This window comes from Photinus pyralis, unplaced genomic scaffold (assembly GCF_008802855.1).
Source record: "Photinus pyralis isolate 1611_PpyrPB1 unplaced genomic scaffold, Ppyr1.3 Ppyr1.4_LG2, whole genome shotgun sequence".
Taxonomy (NCBI): Eukaryota; Metazoa; Arthropoda; class Insecta; order Coleoptera; family Lampyridae; genus Photinus; species Photinus pyralis.
Window position 1 is genome coordinate 45,347,086 of NW_022170403.1, and position 27,292 is coordinate 45,374,377.

At 36.6% G+C, this 27,292-nt stretch overlaps 1 protein-coding gene across 1 annotated transcript in view; it reads left to right on the forward strand.

Moving 5' to 3' along the window:
* Positions 1–27,292, forward strand: part of LOC116162888 (tachykinin-like peptides receptor 99D) — a gene marked incomplete at its 5' end in the record, with an annotated part of 78,793 nt that overhangs the window by 48,273 nt on the left and 3,228 nt on the right.

Here is a 27,292-nt window from a genome sequence, read left to right on the forward strand (position 1 = left end):
GGGGGGTGTTAAAAATTAATTTTATCTCTCATTGTATTCTAATTAAAGGTCTCAACGAAAGGAGCCGTTTTCTACCAACTACTGCCCTTCTTTCTGCCCTCTTATCAAAGTACGGGGGAGGGGGAGGGGGGGGTGGAACTAGTTTTATCCTTCATGGTACTCTAATGAAAGGTCTCAACGAAAGGAATTAATTTCTACCAACCATAACCGTCCTCCTCGACCTCTTATCGTGATCGGGTATATTCCCTTATACCTCAAGAACGGATTGTGGGAAGAGGGTACTCACAAAGGGCGATTGAGACGTCTGCAAGAAATATATTCATTGGTGATGTCAAAACAAAAGCTATTTCGGTTAATAAAAATGCACTTTTTCTGCACAAGAGTTGTGTACAATTTATACTTGTTTAAAGATTGCCAGACAAAATTTCCGATATTAATTTGATCGAGGCGCGATTTCCGGAATGGCCTAAGTCGTGAATTTTGCTGAAAATATGTTGGCGGAGCTTGAGTGTAACGAAAGGTCTTATTTTATTTTGTAATACGTCGCACTAAATGTAGACCGAGTCGTCATGGGTAGGTAAGCTTTTTCAGGATTAAAGATGAAGATTGAGAGGATGTTCTACAATACTTTTTCGTTGTATACCTTGACTTTGGTTGGTTAATTCGTTATAATCAACTGCTTGCGCAAAATTAATGCTTTCTAAACGTGACAAAGCGTCTGCCACTATACGGTGTTTCTTCCGCTTATGTGATTCATACGAGTATCTGTAGAAATTTGACCAATATATGGCAACTGACGAGCTTGACGGGGTGAAGCCTTGTCTATCTTTGTTGGAAAGCGAAGGTCAACGGCCTAGTCTGTAAATATCGTAAAAAGTTTATCCTCCACTAAGTGTCTGTAGTATTTGGGTGAAAGATAAATTGCTAACAGTAACAGCTCTCTATCAGAAGCGCTGTATTTTTGCTGTATCGCTGCTAACTTTTTTGAAAAGAAGCTTATTGGTTTCCATTGTTTATTCCGTCGTTGTACTACGTAGCATAGTTAAAGCATTGTGGCATTGTGGTTTTATCATTACGTTTAGGATTGCCTGGTTGTCTGTCGCAGTGGATACGAAACGACAGTGAAAATTCATTAAACCTAAAAACCGTCTCAAGTCTTTAATGGATGCAATTTTTTTTATAATCTAACATTCAGTCCTATGATGTATCAAATCCGTTACTAATATCCGGAATCCGTTACGTAACTTTAACAAAAGCAATTTTTAGCTTCCTAGCATGTGCTAGGTAGCTATTGCGATAGCCGTTTTTTGAACATTTCAAAATTCCATCAAATGTCGACGTTTTAGACCATTTTAAGCAACTTTTAAAGAATAAAATTTTTTCCGTCTGTATGTACGTACGTACGTACGTATGTACGTACGTACGTATGTACAGTCGTGGCCAGAAGTAATGTCCTCCCTTAGAAACTGCAACTGTAGAAAAAGTACCAATGTGTCAGTTTCTCCGTGATTTAGTTCAATTTCATTTCAATCTTAGGCATTTTCCTCATGTTGAAAAGAAGCTCAAATCTCACAGGAGATCCGGTATATTAATTATGTGCTACACTTGAGATAATCGAGGGACATTACTTCTGACCAAAACCGTACGTACGTACTGTTGGCAATTTTCTGAGAAAACGGCTCGACGGATTTTGTTGAAATTTTGTATATATGTTTTAGGCATACCGAACAGAAAAATAACAGGCCGGATTTTTGAAAAGAAATTTTGGAGCACCGTAACGGCATCGAACTTTTTTTTTCAAATAGCAACCTAAAATTTTTATTCTATTATTTGGAAGACCTTATTTTCCTGTGTACAACCTACAAAAAATTGGGCCGGGTTATATTATCAAAAAACGAAGAAAAAAATTGTCAAAGTCAAAAAATTGTGTTGCATATGTGCAAAACGCAACGATCTTGTTTCTGAAGCAATTTAAACGAAATTTCTATGGTAAGTCCCTTTAATAAAAGCAAACAAAATTCATGCGCAAAAATCGTGTTGCGCATGCGCAGAAATGCAATTTTTTTATTAATGGAACATTAGCTTCCTAGCATGTGCTAGGTAGCTATTGGGATAGCCGTTTTTTGAACATTTCAAAATTTCATCAAATGTTGACGTTTTAGATCATTTTAAGCAACTTTTAAAGAATAATTTTTCCCGTCTGTAAGTGCGTACATATGTTGGCAATTTTTGGTTTCGGCTAGGAAGCTATTCTGTCAAGAATTTGACACCTGGTTTAGTATGACCATTGAATAATAAATCTGAAATTATTCAATGGTATGACATATCACTACTATGACCGTTTAGTAAAGGAAAAAAGTTTTGTCGTTGGCTTAGTTTTAGACAGCCTAAGGGCCCCATTCACATGCGGATATGTACGGCGGATCTGTACGGCGGACAGATCCGTGTTGAGCTACACACGGGCGGATATGGCTGTACACAGATCACGGACAAATCTCAATAGACAAGCAGGCGGCGTTCTGTCGCTATTTCAGTTCTGTAGTACTAGCCCTGGGTTGTGTTCTTTTGAGTGCTGTGGTAATTGGTATGGATCAGAAACTTACAATAATTGGAGGTTTTATTTGAAGATACGAAAAAAAGAGACTATGGTCAAAACAGTGGTTCATGAAACGAAAAAAGTACTCTCATATGACTTTACTTCAGTTGTGCAATCTCCCCTCAGCTTCTCGGGAAAATTATACCTGAAACTTTCAAATAAGCCACCAGCCTTGGCAGAATATGCTCGGAAATGGCATAAAATAATTTCATTAGTAGTTAGGTGTGCTTGGTTGGTGGAGTAAGGCACTACAATCTTTACCAGTATTTAAATTGTTCCCCAAAAATGCGCATTGTGTTTTGGAATGTTAATATCACCGTAGTCTTCAAATTTTACATTTAAAATATCCCCAAAAGGTAACTGATCGGATTGTATTTGACTAACAGTTTCACCAACAGTTCGGTGTTGTTCCGCAATTTTGCTTGTAAAATTACCCAAAAGATCATTTCAATCTTTAGCACAATTTGCGCCTGCATTATATTCAAAGTAATTTAAACAAAATATTTTTTTAAAAGACTGTTTAATTGGAGTAGGTTGAGTCGCATTTCCATTTTGATCTCTTAAATTTCCAAACATATTTTCAAGAATTACGTATTTGATGATTCTATGTCCGGCAAACAAATCCGTGAAACGACTACACACGTGCGTATTTGTCGGGCTCGCTGTCCGTGCTCGTCGTTCTGATCGACGGATGGCGAGCAAGATATGTACGCCGAACACGCGGATACACACATACGAATTGATACGGATCTGTCCCGCGTACATGTCCGCCGTACAGATCCGCCGTACATATCCGCATGTGAATGGTACCTTTTAAATGTAGAGAGTGTGATAAGTATTCAATATAGGTACGCTATGCTCGACAAAGAAAACAGATCACCCGTATTGTTAAAACAGGCATTCCGTTACGACAAATAAACTGACATTTGTTTCCGTCTTGTTTTTATTAACCGAAGCGTCGTTACGTTATTCTTCAAAACCACGCGACGGATATACATGGGTGCACGCAGAATGTGCAAAGAAAACGCTTGCAAAAAACGACAAACGACCAATACTTGCTGGATTTTTGCAAGGCAAACAAATACTGATCACGGGGACGACCAGTCCAAAAGAAGCCACTTTTAAGTAAGAGCATTATGGGATTCACTTGCAACAAATATAAACGCTAAAGGAATCGGACCACGGGAGATCAGTGGCGCTGGCGAAATGTGAAAATGAATTATAATTAAGGCAATCTGTAATTAAGTTTGAGTGCAGGTCTTGCAAATGTATTTGGATTTTGAATGATTGATTGATCTCAATACAAAATACGCAAACTATTTACTCTGTACCCCAGTTAAACACATATAACTTCCACGATTTTCGTTTCGTTCACGACAGTCCGTTATTTTACTCATAACCGGGCAACGTGTACGGATCCGTTAAGATAACCATGCTTTGCGTACCATCGAATAAGCGAAAAACACTTAATGGCAACAAAGTATGAAAGGCTTGTTCAATGCGATCGCCCAACACTAAACAAAAAGATAAAATCCACTTTCAAACCCCTTACAAAATTGAGACACGAAGATGAGGTCTTCGAAAATCCCTTGGAGCTATGTAAATTGGTAAATGGCCATTTCCGAAAAATCTATGGTAAAGGAGCGATGGAAGTCAAAAACTCTAGTCCATTGTTCAAAAACCTCAATAAGCTATCCGAAGAAGATAGACGGGACACGGATCAACCAATTACCGCAGACGAATTAACAATAGCACTTAAGTCCTTAAACAAAAATAGCGCTCCTGGAATAGATGGCTTAACGGTTCAGTTCTATACCTGCTTCTGGAACATTTTAAAAAGTAAATTCTGTCAAATGACACAGGCGGCAATAAAAATGAAGCAGTTACCGAAATCAACATCGAAAGCAGTAATCGCGCTCTTGCCAAAGCGGGGCGACTTAATGGAATTATGTAATTGGCGACCTATATCCTTGTTGACTACCGATTACAAAATAATTTCAAAAACCTTATCCGTAAGATTATCGAACGTCATCTCTACAATTGTTTCACCTGATCAAAGCTATGCTGTTCCAGATAGATCAATGTACGACACCATCCACCTTCAAAGGGAGATAATAAACTATGCTAATCGAGAACGGGTACCGCTGGCAATTGTCAGCTTAGATCAGAAATCTGCTTTTGATAAGATTGACCATGGTTATCTATTCCACGTGCTCAAGACGATGAACTTTGGTAATGTCTTTATAGATTATGTCAAGTTGCTGTACGCAAAAACAGTATGTCATATAAGGGTAGGTGCATTATTAACTAGCGCCATAGACTTTCAAAGCGGAATTAGGCAAGGTTGCCCTTTATCAGGGTCACTTTTTTCTGTCGCTTTTGAGCCTTTCCTGTCGTTGTCTCGAACACTCCTTAAGGGATTCCTTTTTCCGAGCACTCCAACACCTATCAATATAATAGTGAGTGCTTACGCAGATGATGTCTCGTTCTTAACTTCAAGTGACGACGATTTTTTAAAGCATTGGTGAGCTGTTATCGTATATACGCGGAACAATCTGGGGCAGAATTAAATCTGAAGAAATGTAACGGTTTTTGGTCCGGTGCCTGGAAGGATCGAAAGGATACTCCTCTTGGCATCACTTGGTCAACCCACATAAAAGTATTAGGGATCAAATTATCAAACGATCCTCATCAAGATTCTTTTCAAGCTTTTAACCACCTCTCACACGACCTGGACATGTCACTATTAAAGTGGAAAAGTAGATGCCCTTCTGTGTCATTGATTGGCCGAAAAACCATCGTGAATCAGTTCATTGCACCAAAATTATGGCACACCCTTCACTGTCTACCTATAACGCATCAACAACAAATCTGTCTACAAAGGAAAATGACTAACTTCATTTGGAAAGGAAAACATTGGGTTTCTCACAATCATTTATGTTTTCCCATCCGACAAGGTGGACTAGGAGTTGTTCACATTCCATCCAAAGTAAAAACTTTAAGGATATGGTTGGCAAAAAAGTTAATAAGTTCTAACGTGGACAAGAAATGGCAGACTATCGTTAATTACACTTTAAGGAAAGCAGATTCTCTCGGTTTAACATGGCAGTGGCTGTTTTTGGAAAAAAGAATACCACAGATGCACATCATATCTGACTTAATCATGGAGGTAATTAAAACTACGCAGCAGTCCGACCTTAGTGTAAAAAATTTTGACCAGTCAAAAATTCCAACACTACTGTCTACATTATCCCCTCGAACGGTTCCACCAATTTTCACTGCAATTTGGGAACAAGCAGGATTCATTACGATAAGCGATTTTCGATCTGGAGGAACATGGCTACAAGAGCGCTCTTTAATTGAACGCCTTGAAACACCGTGCGAAATTTTGGAAAAGGAATTGGTAAACCATTACAAGAGGATTAAATCTATCTTCAACGACTGGTTTCTGGAACAGGACCCAACTCTCTCTAGCTATAACAACGTTTGAGTTTTCAAGTACCAGAATCGAGATTACGAATTAAGCTCTAGTTCACGGAAAAAGCTGCAAGAAAAATTAACAGCGATTTTTTTCCAATTTCAAGAGCAGCAGATATTAACCAATTACTGGTCGCAAAATCCCACCCATTGGCAGACGATGTTTAATAGTTTAACAACCGGGCACGTGTCTGAAATTGCATGGAGATTCTCAAAAAATCGGTTAGCTGATCCAATTTTTTTAAAACATGCAAATTTGAGGAGTGTTGATACATGCGTCAACTGCCCATCAATAAAGTGTGACGCTTTCCACATGATATTTGGATGTCCAAATACATTACGTGTTTGGGACCTAGTATCAAAAATGGTGAAAAGGTTGCTAAAGATTAATACCGTTGAGGACACTTTTTTTTTATGCGGAATAAAAGGTCGCACGAGCGCTCATACGGTAGCAAATTACATAATAAATTTGTCGAAGTTTACTATATACCACCTGACCATTGATGCCATGAAAAATGAACACCCCCCCGCAAACTTCAAGACCTCTTTCATCAACAGACTCAGAAACAGAATCATACAGGATTACTTTTGGCATATATGAAAAGGGACAATCGAAAGTTTTAAATACTGGTGGTGCGTGAACAACGTAATATGTACAGTCAATGAATTCGAAACCATTGTATGGACTAATGACATGATTTTATCAGCATAACAAATTGTTATTATGTAAATATAATGTTACACATTTGTTAACATATTGTATATAAATCCATATAGTTTTAATAAAGATAATAATAATAATAATAATAATAATAATAACCAAGTGTTCCAGAGGCTGTAAGAGCAACTCATTATAGACTCTGTTATACTTGAACAATCCAGACATAACAAACGAAACATACACACTGCATACATTGATTACAAAAAAGCATTCGATTTAGTACCACACTCTTGGTTACAACAAGTACTCTCAATATACAAAATCAGCAACAATATTACACAATTCCTCAATTACATAATGTCATGTTGGAACACTACGTTAACACTTACACTAAACGACACAAAACTTATTACTGACCCAATACAAATTAAAAGAGGCATTTTTCAAGGCGATTCTTTAAGTCCGCTTTGGTTTTGTCTTGCTCTTAATTCACTTTCATATTTGTTAAACACTACTAACTTTGGGTACAATATTAAGCACAACCACGAAATACATCACAACATTACACACCTGTTTTACATGGACGATCTTAAATTATACTCTTCCACAAGCATAAAACTTAATCACCTTCTACACATTACCGAAACATTCTCACGTGACATACAAATGGACTTTGGAATTGATAAATGTAAAACACAACACATCACAACTGGTAAAAGACAACTTTTAGATTATGAGCTAGAACAGGGTAATTTAATAAATTCCATGGACGAGAATGAAACTTATAAGTATCTTGGTTTTCAGCAAAATACACATATTAAACATACGAGTATAAAACAAACACTTATCACACAATACCTACAAAGAGTACGCAGTATACTTAAAACAAAATTACACGGTAGAAATACAATCAAAGCTATTAACACTTATGCCATACCAGTGCTTACATACTCTTTCGGGATTATACGTTGGACAAATACAGATTTAGAACAAATACAGAGAAACACAAGTACACTATTAACAAAACACCATATACATCACCCTCACTCCTCTACTATACGACTTTACCTTCCTCGTTCGGAAGGAGGTAGAGGACTTACAGATATAAAACTATTACACCAAACACAAATACACAATTTACGACAATACTTTTATAACAAATCAGATACTTCAGTCTTACACAAAACAGTAACATATGCAGACAAATCTTACACACCACTTAACCTACACGAAACTAATGTACTCCCACCCACATCCAAACTTACATACATCACAAATAACATACAGACATGGAACCAAAAGCCTTTACACGGACGATTTCCACAAGAGGTTGGCCAGGATTGTGTTGACTCTATAGCAACGCACAGTTGGTTGTCTGAATGTGATGTCTTCCCGGAGACTGAGGGTTTCATGTTAGCAATACAAGACCAGGTCATTAACACACGCAACTATAAAAAACACATCCATAAAGATAAAACAGTGACAAATGATTCTTGTCGACTTTGTTCACAAACATCAGAAACAATCCAACATATAATATCGGCATGCACACGACTTGCACAAACTGAATACAAACATCGACACGATCAGGTAGCTAAAATCATACATCAAAAATTAGCACTTAAACACAATCTCATAACAGATACGACACAATACTACAAATACACGCCACAGATCATACTCGAAAACAACACACACAAATTATATTGGGACAGGACACTACTCACAGACAAAACTATCCACAATAATAGACCAGACATTACACTTATAGATAAAACACAAAAATCCATTTGTATTATAGACATTGCCATACCCAACACTAACAACTTAACTAAAACACATGCAGAAAAACACCGCAAATACACCGATATAGCTATCGAGCTTAAGACGCAGTGGAGAATGAAATCTACTGTTATAGTTCCCATTATTCTTAGTGCTACTGGAGTTATACCAAAGACAATACACCACAATTTACAACTATTAGGTTTAGACAAAAACACATAAGAACATTTACAAAAAGCAGTCATTATCAACACATGCCATATTGTTCGTAAATTTCTAAACATAACACAAGATACTACATACAGAAATGATCCACAACGTATACATGTAAACAACAGTACTCGCTCACAACACGGTACACAACATACTGTAATATCTCAACCTCTAACCCAAACAAACACACAAATACAACTTACCGAACAAACAAGTACAACAAATGATACAACATATACTACAATCAGAGATTCACCTCTGAAGCAAACCACATTATCACCACCCATTAGTATTCAACCCAAACGTAAAAGCCTAAACAGCACTTTAGACTCACAACATGACACACAACATACTGTAATATTTCCAAACTTAACTCAACCAACCACACAAACACAACTTCCTGAACCAACAAACGCAATAAATACAAGTAACGCAACACGCACTACAAAGACGCCCTCACCCACACGGCCTAGCACAGCTAAAAAACACAATACTCTTTCTTCTCAGAAATACACCACGTTATCACAAACACAACCCACTCGTACTCAACCCAAATGCAACAACCTTAACAGCACTACAGGCTCACAAAATACTGTAATGTCTCCACCAATAACCCATGCAACAACAGAAATACAACTTCAAGAACAAAGAAACACCATAAATACAAGTAACGCAACATGCACTACAAAGACAGGCCCATCCAATAAAGTTACACGCCCTAGCACATTTAAAAAACACAAAACTCCTTCTTCACAGAAACACACCACATTTTCACAACCCACTCGTATTCAACCGAAACGCAAAAACCTTAACAGAACTACAGGCTCACAACATGCTAAAATATCTCCAGCAAAAACCCAAGCAACCTCTCAAATACAACCTCAAGAACAAAGAAACACCATAAATACAACTAACGCAACATGCACTACAAAGACAGTTCCACCCAATAAAATTACACGCCCTAGCACAGTTAAAAAACACATAACTCCTTCTTCACAGAAACACACCACATTTTCACAACCCACTCGTATTCAACCGCAACGCAAAAACCTTAACAGAACTACAGGCTCACAACATACTAAAATATCTCCACCAAAAACCCAAGCAATTTCACAAATACAACCGCAAGAACAAAGAAACATCATAAATACAAGTAACGCAACATGCACTACAAAGACAGGTCCACCCAATAAAGTTACACGCCCTAGCACAATTAAAAAACACATAACTCCTTCTTCACCGAATCACACCACATTATCACAACCCACTCGTATTCAACCGCAACGCAAAAACCTTAACAGAACTACAGGCTCACAACATACTAAAATATCTCCACCAAAAACCCAAGCAACTTCACAAATACAACCTCAAGAACAAAGAAACATCATAAACACAAGTAACGCAACATGTACTACAAAGACAGGTTCATCCAATAAAGTTACACGCCCTAGCACAGTTAAAAAACACAATACTCCTTCTTCTCAGAAACAACCCACTCGTATACAACCGAAACGCAAAAACCTTAACAGCACCACAGGCTCACAAAATACTGCAATATCTCCACCAAAAACCCAAGCAACCTCACAAACACGACCTCAGGAACAAAGAAACACCATAAATACAATTAAAAAATACAAAACTCCTTCTTCACAGAAACACACCACGTTATCACAACCCACTCGTATTCAACCCAAACGCAAAGCTAAAGAAACACTTACACAATAAACTCCATTTAATAAAATTACAGGAATTATTATAATGATTTTTTGTTTTGTTTTCCTCTTTCCTGATAGCGTTGGCTATTGTGCCCATCAATAGGTATGTTGGTAAGTACGAATTACATTATCCCTAGATGTCCAATGTACGTGTGTGATTTTTATTTTTTTTTTATTTTTTTTTTTTTTTTTTTAAGGACCCTACATAACTTCACCAGACACAGACACTAATCGTTACTTGATTTTAATCCGTGCGATTAGTTAACCAGGCTAGACCTGAGTTCTCACAAGAAACACCGATAATAATAATAATAACAATCTGATACATCATACGAAATCTTAGCTACTAACGGAAATTGGTTATTTTGGTTCATAACGGCTCCGTTATTTGTAACGGATTTGATACATCATAGGACTGATTGTTTGTATTTTTTCCAGCAAGGGTTTAGAACCTTTTCCTGAAATGCAATACTCTAGAAATTTGACCTCCGCCTCGCCTAGACCGCATTTTTCTACATTAATTGTCATTCCGTATGTCTGTATTCTTTGGAATAATAGATGCTCAAGTGTTTCTTATGTTCGTCAAGGGAAGAAGAAGCGACCAAAATGTCGTTGGAATGTTTGGGCCGCATTCCTCAGCCCGAAACACATTCGTGTGAATTCAAACAGCCCAAAGGGTGTAGTATGTAGTTTTTTTGCGATGTTCGATTTTTCTGCGGAAATTTGATTGTACGCCCTAACAATGTCGATAACGGAGAAGATGAATCTACCTGCACGCATGTATGAAAAATCGTGGATGTGTGGAATTGTTTAACTATCGGATAGTGTGATTGCATTCAACCCGAGATTCAACCGTCTGTACACTGTACAACTAAGCTCTCGACGTCATCGTTGCTAGTAACCACAATGGTTTGAATTTGGGTAATTACTGGAGCTACAAAGTCTTCAAAGACTCTTTGGGAACAGGCGGTTTCCGAATCGAGCCATTTCGTTTAGCAACCGTGAAGGCTTACGATCTCCAAGCTCTAACTCGGATAATAACTTTCAAAGTTTTTTAATGTGTGAATCGGAGAAAACATCGGTAAGCTTTATCTTGATACCTTCGTATTTATTCAACGCTGGAGGGTTACTAATGCAATCGGATACTTACTGCTCTGCTTGTCGAATTGTTTCCTCAAATGAATTGGGCGTGTGTTCCTTTTGTGGTTGCTTCCTGTCCGTGCACGTTGCAAAATCCAACAGCTGTGTCGCGTGCGGGGATCGTTTTTCCTATAAAATAATATACGAGTACAACACGCCAACTTAAATTTTCTGGCTTTTTTTACAGATTTTGTTGTACAATACCCTAGCTGTCAACTATAACTGGCAAATCCCTAAAAGTAACGCTAACGTGACGCCCCAAAGCTATACCTAAAATATATTTATTGTAAGGGGTAAATTGGTACATAATTTTTGTTTAGTAATGTTTTGCATACTCATCGTGGTTATTTTATATTCTTTTTTTTTATATAGCAGCTGTTAAATTGATATTTTAATAGGTTTGAAACGAAGAAAAAATGAGAAAACGTCGTTTTTTTCGCATTTGACTTTGAATATTTCACTATTACCATAGAGTATTACTCTATGCTATTACTTAGGGAAAAAATGAATAGAAATGAATTTGTTTAGAATCGAATTTTCTATAAGATACAGTAGATTGGGAACGTTCATTTTCATATGTTTTTTATGGAAAAAGTAATTCCGAAAATTAACACTTTATTACTAAGTAAAATGCATCCTATCTTTTTGAAACTCCCCGTTTGGTTATATAAGAAAACAATGCCAAACCCTGTCACTATAGGTTTCGTAATCATATTGATTCATTAAATAAACAAAATAAATAAAAATGAGGGTTTGTCTTGATGTCCATGAACTTGGCAGGCCTACTACAGCAGACCATGATTCTGCTTACTCATATTGTTAGTGTTCCGTTAGTGCACGTTAGTGCCGCTGAAGAAATCGTTAGTGCACAAAAGGAAACTACTATTTTTAAAAAATATTTTTGGGCCTGCTAACTTCAAGCCAGCAGACCCATCTGAGAAAATCGATTCAATCTTTACACTAGTTAAACTAGCAGCGTTAGTGCTCGTTAGTGCCGCCAATATAAACGTTAGTGCTCAAAGTGTAACAGCTCAAAACGTTGTAAAAAGGGGTCTGCTAACTTCATGCAGCAGACCCACATTTGTCAAATTGGCTCTGTCCTAATGCGAATTTGAAGCGGCTCGTTAGTGCTCGTTAGTGCTTCACATGCGAACGTTAGTGCTGCAAGGGATCCGCACAAAAAGGTACCAAACCACCTCAAAATTAAACTTGACTTATTGGAACCTGCCAACTTCACGCCAGTAGACCAACGACCAAAATCCGTTTGATTTTCTACTTTAATCGACCGGTAAGTATTAGTGCTCGTTAGTGCCGCCAATATAAACGTTAGTGCTCAAAGTGTACCAGCTCAAAACGTTGTAAAAAGGGGTCTGCTAATTTCATGCAGCAGACGCACATTTGTCAAATTGGTCCTGTCCTAATGCGAATTTGAAGCGGCTCGTTAGTGCTTCACATTCGAACGTTAGTGCTGCAAGGGATCCGCATCAAAAAGGTACCAAACCACCTCAAAATGAAACGTGCCTTATTGGGACCTGCCAACTTCACGCCGGTAGACCAACAACCCAAATCATACCAAAGGTTTGAACCGCATATTATAAAATGCAAAATATGAAAATAGAAATAGAAACCAGAGCTAATAAAGACATCACTAATTTACTCGTTAGTTTTTCACAAAGCAAACTCATATTTTCACATCTTGAGCTGTTGCACTTTGAGCACTAACGCTTTTTTTGCGACACTAACGATCACTAATACTGATTGATCGATTAAAGTAGAAAACCAAACGGATTTCGTTGGTATACCGGTATGAAGTTGGCAGGTCCCAATAAGCCACGTTTAATTTTGAGGTGGTTTGGTACCTTTTTCGTGCGGATTCCTTGCAGCACTAACGTTCGCATGTGAAGCACGAACGAGCACTAACAAGCTGCTTCAAATTCGCATTAGGACAGGGCCAATTTGACAAATGTGGGTCTGCTGCATGAAGTTAGCAGACCCCTTTTTACAACGTTTTGAGCTGTTACACTTTGAGCACTAACGTTTATATTGGTGGCACTAACGCTGCTAGTTTAACTAGTGTAAAGATTGCATCGATTTTCTTAAATGGGTCTGTTGGCATGAAGTTAGCAGGCCCACAAATATTTTTTTAAAATAGTAAGTTCCCTTTTGTGCACTAACAATTTCCTCAGCGGCACTAACGTGCACTAAGGGAACACTAACGATATGAGTAAGCAGAACCATGGTCTGCTATAGTAGGCCTGCCAAGTTCATGGACATTTTGTCTTGTGCTGCGACTTTATGACCAACCCTGTATAATTAAAATTATTACTGCCTATTAGACATTGAAGAACCCTAAAACCATTGTATAAAACTTTTTACGATACCTTTGTACAATTTCCCCGATCACCGGTCAAGTGCGATTGGACATCGAAAATATTTGCTTTTACCAAAGTTATAGCGATTTGGTTAAAAGCTTTCAGGGGCGAAAATTAAAGCTGGAATCTTTATTTTCCCTCAAATAAAAACAAATATGGGGTGTGATATTTTACCCCCCGGTCAGTTTGCAAAGAGGATAACAATCCTGAAACAGTTTTATGGCAATAGTCCATGGCTTCCCGTTCAGTGTTTCCTGGGAAACCATAGAGCTGAAATAGTGGGAGCGGCTCGTGATAAATATTGGTATTATTCGGCGTTTCGTATTAAAATTGTGCCACTTGGAACACATGTTCCCTAGACCTATTGGAGTGATTTGAGTCGCAGAGCCGGAAGTTCCGTCCCATAGGATTGAAAATGGCGCCAATTTTTAAAATTTCAGGAAATATATGTTTTAAGAGCGATTTTTACGTTTGGGGTGACGTTTACGAGGTTTCCGACGGTGAATATGACAAAAATAATATCCAAAGATAATTTCTGTATGGGAAGCATGTTTCATTTATCATGTATAGGCCAATTGTATGATATCTTTAACGTCCGACAAGATTCAAAAGTTTTGACCGATTTTCGTAGTTAAGGTGGCGTTTCTGAGATTCTTTTGGGTGAAGATTACCAAAAAAAGACCCATTAAAGGCCTTTTTTATGAATTTTTATGTATTTTGAATAAACAGATCGAGGTTAACTAAGTGCAAAACTGAAACTTATTCATTGAATCCTGTTTTTAACTAAAAATTGTTGATTATTGAAACGTATTTACAAGTAAAAAGTCATCAGTCATCAAAGGGAAATGCCTCATCATCGCTCAGATCTCCTGTTGCAGTCGAGTTATAAAAAATATTTAGTTAAAATCATTAGAAATAAAACGCTGACAGTCATGTTTATAATAAGCATGTACAATATACTCGGCTGCGATTTTTGCAGTGTTCTTAGCAGTTAGAACTCTGTAGGGTGCAGGGAAGGCTGTTTCGTAAGCATGAGCACCTCATGGTCTCACAAGTTGACTTGCAGCCGCATTTTCCTACGATTGAGAACGCTTTCCCTTTTGATGGGATACAAGTTACGCAAGAAGAGCCGGAGGGGCGAATCATCCTCCATGCGAAAGATATGGTGGAGCATGGAGCCCAGAACATCCTCGTCCAGTCTTGAGATACTGACGTTCTGATGGTCATATATATTTTGTTTTTTTTTTCTGAATGAACTCGGACTGAAAGAAAGATATCTGTAAGGTGTTGGGGCCAAGCGTCGATATATAGCGACCCATTTGATTGTATTAGCACTTGGAGAAGAAAATTCACAATTCCTACGGGGCTTTCATTGTTACACAGGTTGTGCCACAACGCCCTGCTTCAATTCTATTGGAAACAAGAAGGCGTTTATGACTTGGATGAAACGCCCGGACGTGACACCAGCTTTACTTGAACTCTCCAATTCACAAAGAGGAATAACAGAAAAAAAAACAATTAAAACTTTGGAAGAATTTACTACCGTTCTCTATGACCCCGAAGCTCCGGAGAAATCCACTACTAATGTGGGAAAATATTTATTTTGTACCAACATAAATTACTGCAGTTCCTGTCCCCAATCAAGCAGGTCATGTGTTGTGGGGGCACTGCTTCTATCCTACTGAATGCCCTCCACATCCGTCAACGTGGAGATGGACACGAGGCAAAGTGGGCTGGGAACCAAACTGGACCAAATAGGTGCAAATATGAAAGGAGCTCACAATCCTAGGGAAATGCGACTGCAATGGAACTTGTGAGACCGTAAGGTGTTCATGCTTGCGAAACAGCCTTCCCTGCACCCTACAGTGTTCTAACTGTCAAGAACACTGTAAAAATCGAAGCCGAGTATATATGTACATGCTTATTTTATAAACGTGACTGTCAGAGTTTTATTTTTAATGATCTTAACTAAATTTTTTTTATATCTCGACTGCAACAGGAGATCTAAGCGATGATGAGGCATTCCCCTTTGATGACTTTGACTTTTTACTTGTAAATACGTTTCAATAATCAACAATTTTTAGTTAAAAACTGAATTCAATGAATAAGTTTCACCTTTGCACTTAGAGTACCTACCTCGACCTGTTTATTCAAAATACTTAAAAATTCATCAAAAATAGCTATTTGTGTATTAAGAGCGCAAAATGAGATATTGTCGATTGAAAGAGACATTTGCAGCGCTAATCTCTTGAAATCTACAATCAATTTGCGCTCGAATTACACACAAGATTTTTTCTACAATCGAGCAGTTCACATATTTCCAAAAATTTAAATTTTTCACTCAAATACAGATTATTATTTTTATCCAACACCTCTATGTTATCCAATCATTATCATGACGAAATTAAACGAGTAAGGTATAATATAACCCACTAATGAGTTATGGACGTAAAATAACTCACTAGCAAGATAAAGTACAGGAACCATAAGTAAATCCATATAAATTTTCTGACTAAATTTTTTGTTGTTTATTATTCCCATAGCAACGAATTATTGCTTTTGTATTCCATGCACTCTAGCTTTTCGCGGAACACGCAGTTTTTAAGATTTCCACGTTTTAAACCAGCTTGAGGAGGTGTTGGATACAGTTTTGTATGGTGCACGTGTGTTAATTACAAATAAGTCACTTGAGAAAATAACCCCACTCGGCCTGACGGCCTCGTGGGCTTACTTTTTTCTCGCGTGACTTATTTGTAATATAACACACTTATACCATAAATAACTATAATCTTATGCCCAAATGAAAGATCTCATTTACTCGTTGTCATTGGATACTCTGAGCAATGTATATTTGATTTATAGTTTATAATTTGGAGAGCGAGCGTTTTTTTAAATTTTGCTTATAAGCGACAAATTGACATTCCTCGAAAAATATGACGTTTGCGTTGTCAAATAGGAGCGCAAATGCCTACTTTGGATATCGATTGTAGAAAAAGGTCTTTAATGGGTTTTTTTTTGGTCATCTTCACCCAAAAGAATCTCAAAAACGCCACCTTAACCAGGAAAATCGGTCAAACTTTCGAATCCTGTCGGACGTTAAAGATATCATACAATCATGCTTCCCACACAGAAATTAGCTTATATTGTTTTTGTCGTTTTCACCCTTAGAAACCTCGTAAACGTCACCCTAAAATCGCTCTAAAAACAGATATTTCCTGAAATTCGTCTCAATTTTGAAAATTGGCGCCATTTTCAATCCTAAGGGACGGAACTTCCGGCTCTGCGACGCAAATCACTCCAATAGGTCTAGAGAACATGTGTTCCAAGAGGCACAATTTTAATACGAAATGCCGTTTGTTTTCACGGGCCGCTCCCACTAAAAATTATGACGAGCTGACATGATTTGGTTTTGCATCATCGGATATAGAATGTCTCTAAAGATGCACAGGTTACATTCTCATTTACATCAATTTAAGGATATATGGGGGCTTATTCGGAAGAACAAGGGGAATACTTTCATCAAGACATAATGGAATTTGGGCACGTTACTAAAGCCAGTACGCTGGAAGTATGATGGAAGATCATATTTTTGTTGAATATGACAGAAACAATAAAACTGTCCCCTTTTTAATAAATCAGTCGTATGTAAGTACAGATTTTAGGTATTTTTATTTATTTGGTTTTTTGCATTTTTTTCACACAAAAACAAATAAGTACATAACCTTTTTTCGTTCCAATTCTTATTTGTGGCTATATAAGCAATAAAAATGAGGTATATGTCCCATGCGCAAAAATGCCGTAGACCGGTGATCGACCGTTTCCAGACTTATCAGCGACCCTGTATTAATACCTCTATATGGATCAATTTAGCATCAGCTTCGATTTATAGATGTAAGTATAGAGTTTGTATCTTCTTATTGATCTATTATGTCTACTGTTACGATGCTTCTTGTGGATCCGAATTAGACTTAAACTTTTGTTTTCTACATTACTGTTGCCATATTTTTGTTGATCTCGCAACTGATTATGTGATGAACCTTCGATCTTCGTCCTTGCATTTTGGTCTTCTTCTATCCTATCCGGACCCCGTCCATCTGCACCCACATTTTTCTCGCCCCAACACTCATCCTTGTCATCAGCAGCCCCTTGGTACTTTTTGTTGTTGGCTTCCTCCATCCGATCTTGAATTATTGCCGCAGCCAACCGCGCCGCCTCGTCCGTTTCTTTACTCTGCCGCCGTCCCGCTACGTAATTATGAAAAAATTGTGGAATTGACATTTCTGTAGCGGATTTTTCACTACTCCATACGGGAACGCTTTCCGGTTTATTGACTGGAACTGATGATAAGTTATGCTGGCCTCCTCTACTGTAACTCGTCGTTGGTGTTGACCTCTCGACCTCTTGACTCGGTGATATGCCACCTGTAGCCGTATCGTAATGTTTTGGTATAGCACCCTGTCGAACTTTACTTCGTAAATAATATTCGCTCGAAGCCTCTTCATTAAGGGGTGTACGATCCATCGGCATTCCTTTTCTTTACCTTCGTTGTTATCGGTCTTCAGTCTCTAATTTGCCCCGTTGGGTGCCAGATTTTACGATGCTTCTTGTGGATCCGAATTAGATGACGAAATAAACTGCGCGTTGTTTGGATAAATTTAATATTGAAAAAACCTAAAATATATTGGGAGAACGAAAAGCAACCAAAACTACTCCCTTACCTAACACCAGCTTATCTACTTCAAAATAAAAATTATTTCTTATAGAAAATGCCTAATGGCTGTTAAGCTTTCAACGTAAAAATTAATCTAATCCTTAACGCAAGGACACTATTCGCAAAGTCGAACAATCTAACAACCTGCGCAATGACATTAAATGTCCTAACTGGAGTACTTACTGTCAAATTAAAATTTAATTCTGTATTTTTTAAAATTCATAGTTTTGCCACACTACCCTTACAAATTTCAGTTTATCAACATATAAGTATAGGAATAAAACTATTGCAATTTTATCGCATCGTATATGCTTTAATCGTTTTACGTGTGCATATTTCAGTAACACAATTAAAACAGGTATTAAAAGTAAACGAACTATATAAGTACAAGAGACAAACTGTGGTATTACGGGTTGTGGCACATAGTTCCGCGCGTATAGTGCAATAAAGCGATTTAAGGGTCCTTATATTACACATCTGATAGCAAAATTTCTGTTCTAATTCCTTTATGAGGTTAATTCGCTCACCTATGCTATGCTAATATCCACCGTTAGCTCTGAAAATGTTGTACTTGATTGATTGGTAAAAATTTAATAATATGTGACAGCTTTTGAATAATACCTACCTACTCTACAAGCAAAAATAGTTATTGAAAATTGTCGATCTTGAACAAGGAAATATTAATAATAATAATAATAATAATAATTTTTTTTTTAAGGACCCTACATAACTTCACTCGACACAGACACAGACACTAATCGTTACTTGATTTTAATCCGTGCGATTAGTTAACCAGGCTAGACCTGAGTTCTCACAAGAAACACCGACCATAATAATATAAAGGAAAATATATTATATGCTCTACCTATGAAAGCGGAATAAAACAGCTATCCCAAACTTTACCAACGAACGCACTTGTTCTTGCGATACTAGAAAAGATAACGAATCTGAAAAATAAAGATATTAGAATAAAGATGCTGTACACGCCAATGCAACTAAACACATATGAAATGAAGGTGGTAGAACAACCTATCCAAGCTGCTTCAAAACAAAATAATAAACTAGGAACAATCGAAAAAATATACCTAATAGACGATGTAATAACTAGTATAAAGCGTAAAATCAAAGCTAAATGGCAAAACCTATGGGAAGATAGCAACAGCCAAATGAAAGAAATAGTTCCAGATGTGACCAACATCCCTAGAAACGAGCACTTGCGTAAAAGAGACCAAATTATTTGGACAAGACTAGCAATTGGACATACGAGAATATAACACACTCACACTTATTATTAGGAAGGAATCGTCCTCAGTGTCCACAATGTGGTGAGCTATTAAGTGTATGACATGTCCTACAAGAATGTCAAGCTCTGCAAACGTATAGACAGGACTGTGACGTGGGCGGTGGACTCGACGAGTTAGTAAATAAAAGTACGTTTGAAAAAGTAATTAAATACCTAGAGACTATAAACATTGCACGAGAAATCTGACCCCCGAAAACAAATCAATGGACATTCAATGATCTAAGTTGTCGAAAATGTCCATGTGGGGATAGTAATAAGTGTAAATATAAAAAAAAAATAATAATAATAATAATAATAATTTCATTTTTCATTTTCATTTATTTTTACAAAAAAAATAAAACATAATTGACGGTCCCACCAAGTCAACGACTTATCGGTGGGTACCGATATGACATTAGATGCAGTTAAAAGAAAAACAACAAATCATTCATAAATAAAGTGCGTGCGCTGCGTGGGGAAGTGCAGTCAACCATTAAAAAAAAAAAAGTATACCTATAAATAGAAATGAACAAGAACAAATTACCACTTCTTTTGAAATACATAACACAAAAAACATTGAAAACTACATTTTAGCTATAGTACACTTTAATTTCTTTGCAAAAACTGACTTACTGTCCACATCAACAATGTCCAATTCATTATACAGTTTAGGCACAATATAATTTAAAGTTCGACTTCCATATTTATTATAAAAGGGTGGCAATATATAGGATCGTTGCCGGGTAAGGTGAGTATGATTAACGTACTCTCTATATATAAAATCATCGTAGTGATCCATTACATTGTAATATTTATAAAACCCTAAAGGTGTGAGTGTATCTGTAAATACTAACAGATCATTATTGTCACAGTTTACACCATGCAGTAATTTTAAAATTTTGAATTGAATCTTATTTAATTTTGTAATATGCACCAGATCCGCGCATCCCCAAAGTCTTACACCATATCTTAATATCGACTCAAAAAGTGTTTTGTACAAGATAATTTTAGCATTGTTGTGAATACAGTCTTTTAAAGCATAAATACATCCAGTAACCTTTTTAAGTTTCGTATAAATTTGACTAATGTGCTTACAAAAAGTTAAATGCGAATCTAAATTTATTCCTAAGTAAACTGTTTCGTGAACTTGTTTAATTCTGCTTAAGCTATTACAAGTTTGCAAATTTATATCAATCGCCCTTTTCGGGTTCATATGTGGTGTTTTGAACAGCATGGATACGGTTTTAGCAGTATTTATAACTAAATTCCTGCCATGTGTCCAATTTATGATGTTATCTAATTCAGATTGTAATATAGATTCACATATATCTAGACGACTATGAGAATACAGTAATACGGCATCATCAGCAAACATATAAAGTTGACACCTTAGAATCACATTGAAATTGTCATTAACGTAAATTAAAAACAGCAAAGGTCCTAAATGACTACCTTGAGGTACACCAAAGTCAGAAGTTTTTAGATCACTCACCTCGTCTTTCACTTTGACCACGTAATGTCTGTTCTTCTGATACTCCTGGAACCACCTTAACTCCTTTCCACGAATTCCAACGTTTCGGAGAGCGTCTGCCAAAACCTTGTGGTCCACCGTGTCGAATGCCTTACAAAAGTCGATAAAAACACCAATTGTATATTTACATTTGTTAAGATTAATGTTTATGTAATTATTAAGTTCGGTTAAGACGTGTTCGGTGCTTTTTACTTCCTGGAAACCATACTGATACCTTAGTGTAAAGAATAGAATTCTTTACAGTTACACTATGCTGATACTTATGTATGATTTTATTGTCGCGCAAATAATTTTTAAGATGACGCACTACGTACATTTCAAGCACTTTCTCTATCACAGGTTAAGATGCTGATCGGTCGATAATTGTTCATATCGCAGGGATCACCTTTTTTAAAGATTGGCCGCATTACCGAAATTTTTAGTTCATCAGGAAATTGACCACTTCTCAACGAACCGTTTAAAAGTTTTGATATTAAGTTACTAAAAATTACTTTGTTTGTTTTAACATCTCTAGCTCTAATATTATCATGTCCAGGTGATTTATACACTTTAAGTTTATCGATAATTTCAACGATGAGTTGTTCGGAAGAATAGGGTATATAAAAGTTCGAGTTAGATTCCGGTTTAGTGAAAACTATATTTACGTTATGACTGCATTGTTTCGATAAATTCCTAACTTGGTTTGTGAAGATATCAGAAAAATTGTTGACAATACTTCTGATGTTTTGTTTTTTTCCTAATGTACCCATTATTTTATCATCTACCTTCTTGGTCTCCTTTCTATATAGTATATTATTTATCTGATTCCACAACATTTGGGGATCTTTAGAGAATTTTTCAAAATTCGAATCAAAAAATTCTTTCTTTCTGTTTCTTATCTCATTATTTAAATTGTTGCGCATACGTTTATAGGAATTGAGATAATTTGTGTTATTAGGGTTGGCTTTCCATCGTTTAAAAATACGATCCCTTTCCTTCATTTTATAGTACAAATCGTCCGTTACCCAATGTTTTTTATTTCTTTTGTTAAATTTTACGGCTCTCTGTATATTAATTTTCGAAGAATTATTATATATCTCATGCATTTCAGTAATTATATTAGCTGTAAATGAGTTAACGTCAGTACTGATTACTGTGCTCCAATCTTTTTCTTTGATGTATTGATCAATTTTGTTATTATTCAATTTAATTGGGTTTGTTTCCCGTTCATCTATATATCTATACTCCTTCTTCTCAGAAACAACCCACTCGTATACAACCGAAGCGCAAAAACCTTAACAGCACCACAGGCTCACAAAATACTGCAATATCTCCACCAAAAACCCAAGCAACCTCACAAATACGACCTCAAGAACAAAGAAACACCATAAATACAATTAAAAAACACAAAACTCCTTCTTCACAGAAACACACCACGTTATCACAACCCACTCGTATTCAACCCAAACGCAAAGCCAAAGAAACACTTACACAATAAAATCCATTTAATAAAATTACAGGAATTATTATAATGATTTTTTTTGTTTTGTTTTGTTTTCCTCTTTCCTGATAGCGTTGGCTATTGTGCCCATCAATAGGTGTGTTGGTAAGTACGAATTACATACTATCCCTAGATGTCCAATGTACGTGTGTGAGTTTTTTTTTTAAGGACCCTACATAACTTCACCAGACACAGACACAGACACTAATCGTTACTTGATTTTAATCCGTGCGATTAGTTAACCAGGCTAGACCTGAGTTCTCACAAGAAACACCGACCATAATAATAATAGTAATAATAATAGCCTTTATTTCTCACACATCTTGTATATAAAATATGCCATAAAGAGAGCAATACAAAAATTTCCAAAGATGCGGAGAAATCACACGGTGCCAATTCAAATTGGTAGTCAGCTACCTTGGCTATTCAAGTTCATCGATTCCTGAGCGTGAAAATGATAACAACCGTCAGTGTATATTTCTCAAATCATTGAATAACGAATCTAACTGCTACATCACAGCCCAAATTATACTATCGAAAGATGAGATACAACCAAATACTGTGCGATCAAAAATGAGTTGCTGTCGAGTCACCTTTGGAACTTTTGTTTACATGGTAAATCGTATTTAACTTGAACTTCCAAAGGCGACTCGACAGCAACCCATTTTTGATCGCCCGTTACCTACCTTAATATATTACTACAGGAAACTCGCTACCATTTGCATTTGCGTAACGCGAGACACGGAAAAGAGCGCCATCTACACGACTCGGTGCGGAATGACGAACAATTAAGGAGCAAATTAATTATATAAACAAGGTTATTTTATTATTTATCATATCACTAAGATATGTGATATTACTAAATACCTCAATATTATCAATTTATCCATAACAATGACTATCACAAAGCACGTAAAACGATCAATAAAGTTTAAACCAAGTATGACTTACTGTTGACACTTCTTACCGCAACGTCGCGTCGTGGCGCTGTAATTTACGACCCGTTGCCAGTTTCCTGTATTAAGGCTGGGATTCCCTGAAAAGAGAAGTACCCTTAGTAAAGGACAAAAGTTGTTAGCGTATTTTCTTCAAAGTAAAAAATCGATATTGGCTGCACTTTGATGTCCGTCGGTCCGTCCGTCCGTCCGTCACACGTACTCCTTCTAAACCACTGAACCGATTTTGACGATATAGGACTCATTAGAAAGGGCTTAGTCCAAGGATTCCGTGCATATCGATATTTTGGTTTTGCGCATGCGCAGTGTCAAAAATTTGGATTAACGCATGTCGTTTTAAGGTACCAGCACAAGTCTAAAGAAACAAGATAGAAAGTCCCTATGAAAACATAAATGACGAAAGCGTAGTTTCCTCCTAATTGTTAATGCAGTCCCATCCTCTTCATGAAACGCTTTTAAATGCTTTCGTAAATAGCATTGCGCATTGTCCACATTAGAAATTTTCTTGAATGACTTCATAAATAAAACATACAGCATGCGTAAACAGTAATTTTGAAACCGGTATTAGAGTTTTAGTTTCATTAATAGTTAAGACCGGTGTTAGATTTGCTTGTATTCCAAGTGCCTATGTATTAATAGTATATTGCATAATAAGTGTGCTAAGAAGCCTATTTCGCACGAGTGTTGTAATAAAATCGAGTGCGTAATAGGCATTAGCACTCGAATTATGTACTATACTTTTTCTACGACTTGAATATAATTGATAAAAGATTGATAGATTACGATTGATTTGGTTCTAAGTATTCGAACTAAAAATTAGAACTGTCAAGTGTCAAATGTCATGGTCTATTTAAAAGGAATACAAAATACAACGTAACGTCACTTATATTTCATGAATGCACGCCAGCAAGCAAGAATTTTATAAATACTTTTTACTTTATAGATTGGAAGTGGGGGTTTTGACATCCCTATTCCTTACTGCAATGTGAGTTTCATTTCAGCACCATAGATGCAATAGCCAATAGGATACAAGATACAAGTGTTGAAGTTGAAGATTACTACCTAACTAGCTCAGGTGGTGTTTGTGCTCTTTTTCATCACAGTTTTGAACGATTTCTATATTGTTGCAGTTGCCAATGTATTAGGTACCTAACTATCGATAATACTAAGGCCTTCAAAACGCTGCGTTCTTTTAACGAGTTTTCCCGGGAAGGAAGCATCGGACTACCCAGTATTCTAAAGTGCACTATTTCGTGTTCCATGCAAGTCGTAATTGGCACCATCCATTAATTCTTCGAGTACTTATTGTAGTTTTCTAATATACAAAATAGTAGCAACAGAGTTTGCTTAATTAACTAAAGGCAGCTTCAAACCAATCTTGAGTAGCCCATTACGATTATGAAAAATAATTGGACACGGCTAATAAATTACATACAGGCTCCATGGATTGCGTCTGTTTTACATTTCACACGCTGATTTTAAGTGCGCTCATTCCATTCTCATACAAATGGCAATGTTTAAACAAATTATGAGTAACTCTGTTGAAAGAAGTTTACAAAATGTGAAACATAACCTACAACGGCTACAACCTTAGAGAAGGAAGGCTACAACAACAAAATCTGACGTTACTTCATTCATTAGGCAGCGCGGACAACCTACTAAATTAACATTTCGCGTTTGACCTTTAACCTGTTACGTAATATACATTAAGTAACAGTTCTAATTTTCATTATGCATGCCTGAGAAGCGTTACGACGCGCACTTACAGCAGTTTGTTTTGATTTTCGATTTTTCGATTTATATATTAATTTTCTGAGCCAAAAAATTAAGTTTCTTTCTGTTCGGCGGTTCTAGGATAAACAGTTTGATTTCAACTAACATAATAAAGAAAAATTTTCCTTTTTATGCAGTGAAGTTTTGTGAATGAATGAGTTAACCCTGCTCTTACAGGAATGTGCCGCCTCAATCCCCATTTCTCTTAACATGTGTTACTTACACATTAAAGGCAAATTCCTAAGGAAATAAGAACGTAATAGGTTTTAATAAAGATTATTGATTTTTATTCATGTATCCTTTCCTATTTCCTCGAGGCCAGAAAAGGACAATCACCTGAATACTAGCCGGAGCCCAACAAAAATTGTTTTATGTAAGAAGAACCACCCCGAAATAAAGTAGCTTGAGAAAGAAACGGTAGGAAGAGTTGAAAAGTAACCAGCTGATACCTAAATGAAAAATATTATTAAATATGACGTATTAATTAATAAACAATGCAACCCACCCCACCCACATAAGCACCTGTCCAGCTAGCTCAACTAGGCACTAACAAAATCTTTTCCGTGAAATAACAAAATCTTTTCCCTGAAAATGTTGACTATAAAATTTTCTCAAGGCACGTCCGGCTCCGGCATCCGCCATTAGAAAAGTTACCAGACTTAAATTTTATTAATTTGAGAAACTCTTTAACAGGTAGGTAGTTTGAAGAAGGAGGTCGGTTTCATATAAGCGATAACTACTTGAACGATAGAACACACAAACTTTTTCTTTAAATATACGTGATGCACCACTGAAGATTAATTCGAAACAAAACTTTTATCACGACGACTTGAAACAAATCTCGCACACAATCAACTTTCTTCTACTGCAACTTTTCAATTAAACAAGACTGACTGCTTTACTCGTGAAACGCCCATCAAACCAAAGAGTCTCGTTTCATGTCCCACTCTTTCCTTCTACTCCTTCTGACTCTACTGCTTTATCAAAATTAATGCGCGTCTTTGAATAAATGAGCACCAGAGCACCTGTGTTTACTTCGGCGAAAAACATCTGCTTATCTTGACATTTAAGTAGGTAAATTTACGCAGCGATAACGAACTCTCATCGCACTCACAGGAGAAAAACTTAGAATAACAACCCTCAATTACTTCCAAGGAATCTAACTTTTTTAACTTTAATCGTTCGATCGATGTGTGTTCAATTTCAAATAACAACCACATTTATACCATAATAAAATTATATTATAAAATAATTTGAAATTTTCATGACAGTTATTAAAGGTGCTGATGCTAAATAGAAACGTCTGCAGTTTACACAAAGTATATTTAAATTATTTATAACCTTTATACGGCATATTATTTACCAGAACTTACAGTTGACATTGCATTATGCTGTAAATCGCTATAAGTACGACGCGCTCTCCTCCTCTCAAAAATGGTATGTAAACAGATACTTGGGACAAAGGTTGTAGAGAATTTTATTTTCGACAATTCTTATAAAAAATGCAAATGACATTAAAATCACAGGAAACGAGATATTTGCAGAAACCCGATTTTTGAAACCTTTTTTGACCTTCAATATCTTGAGACGCGGACTTCCTGCA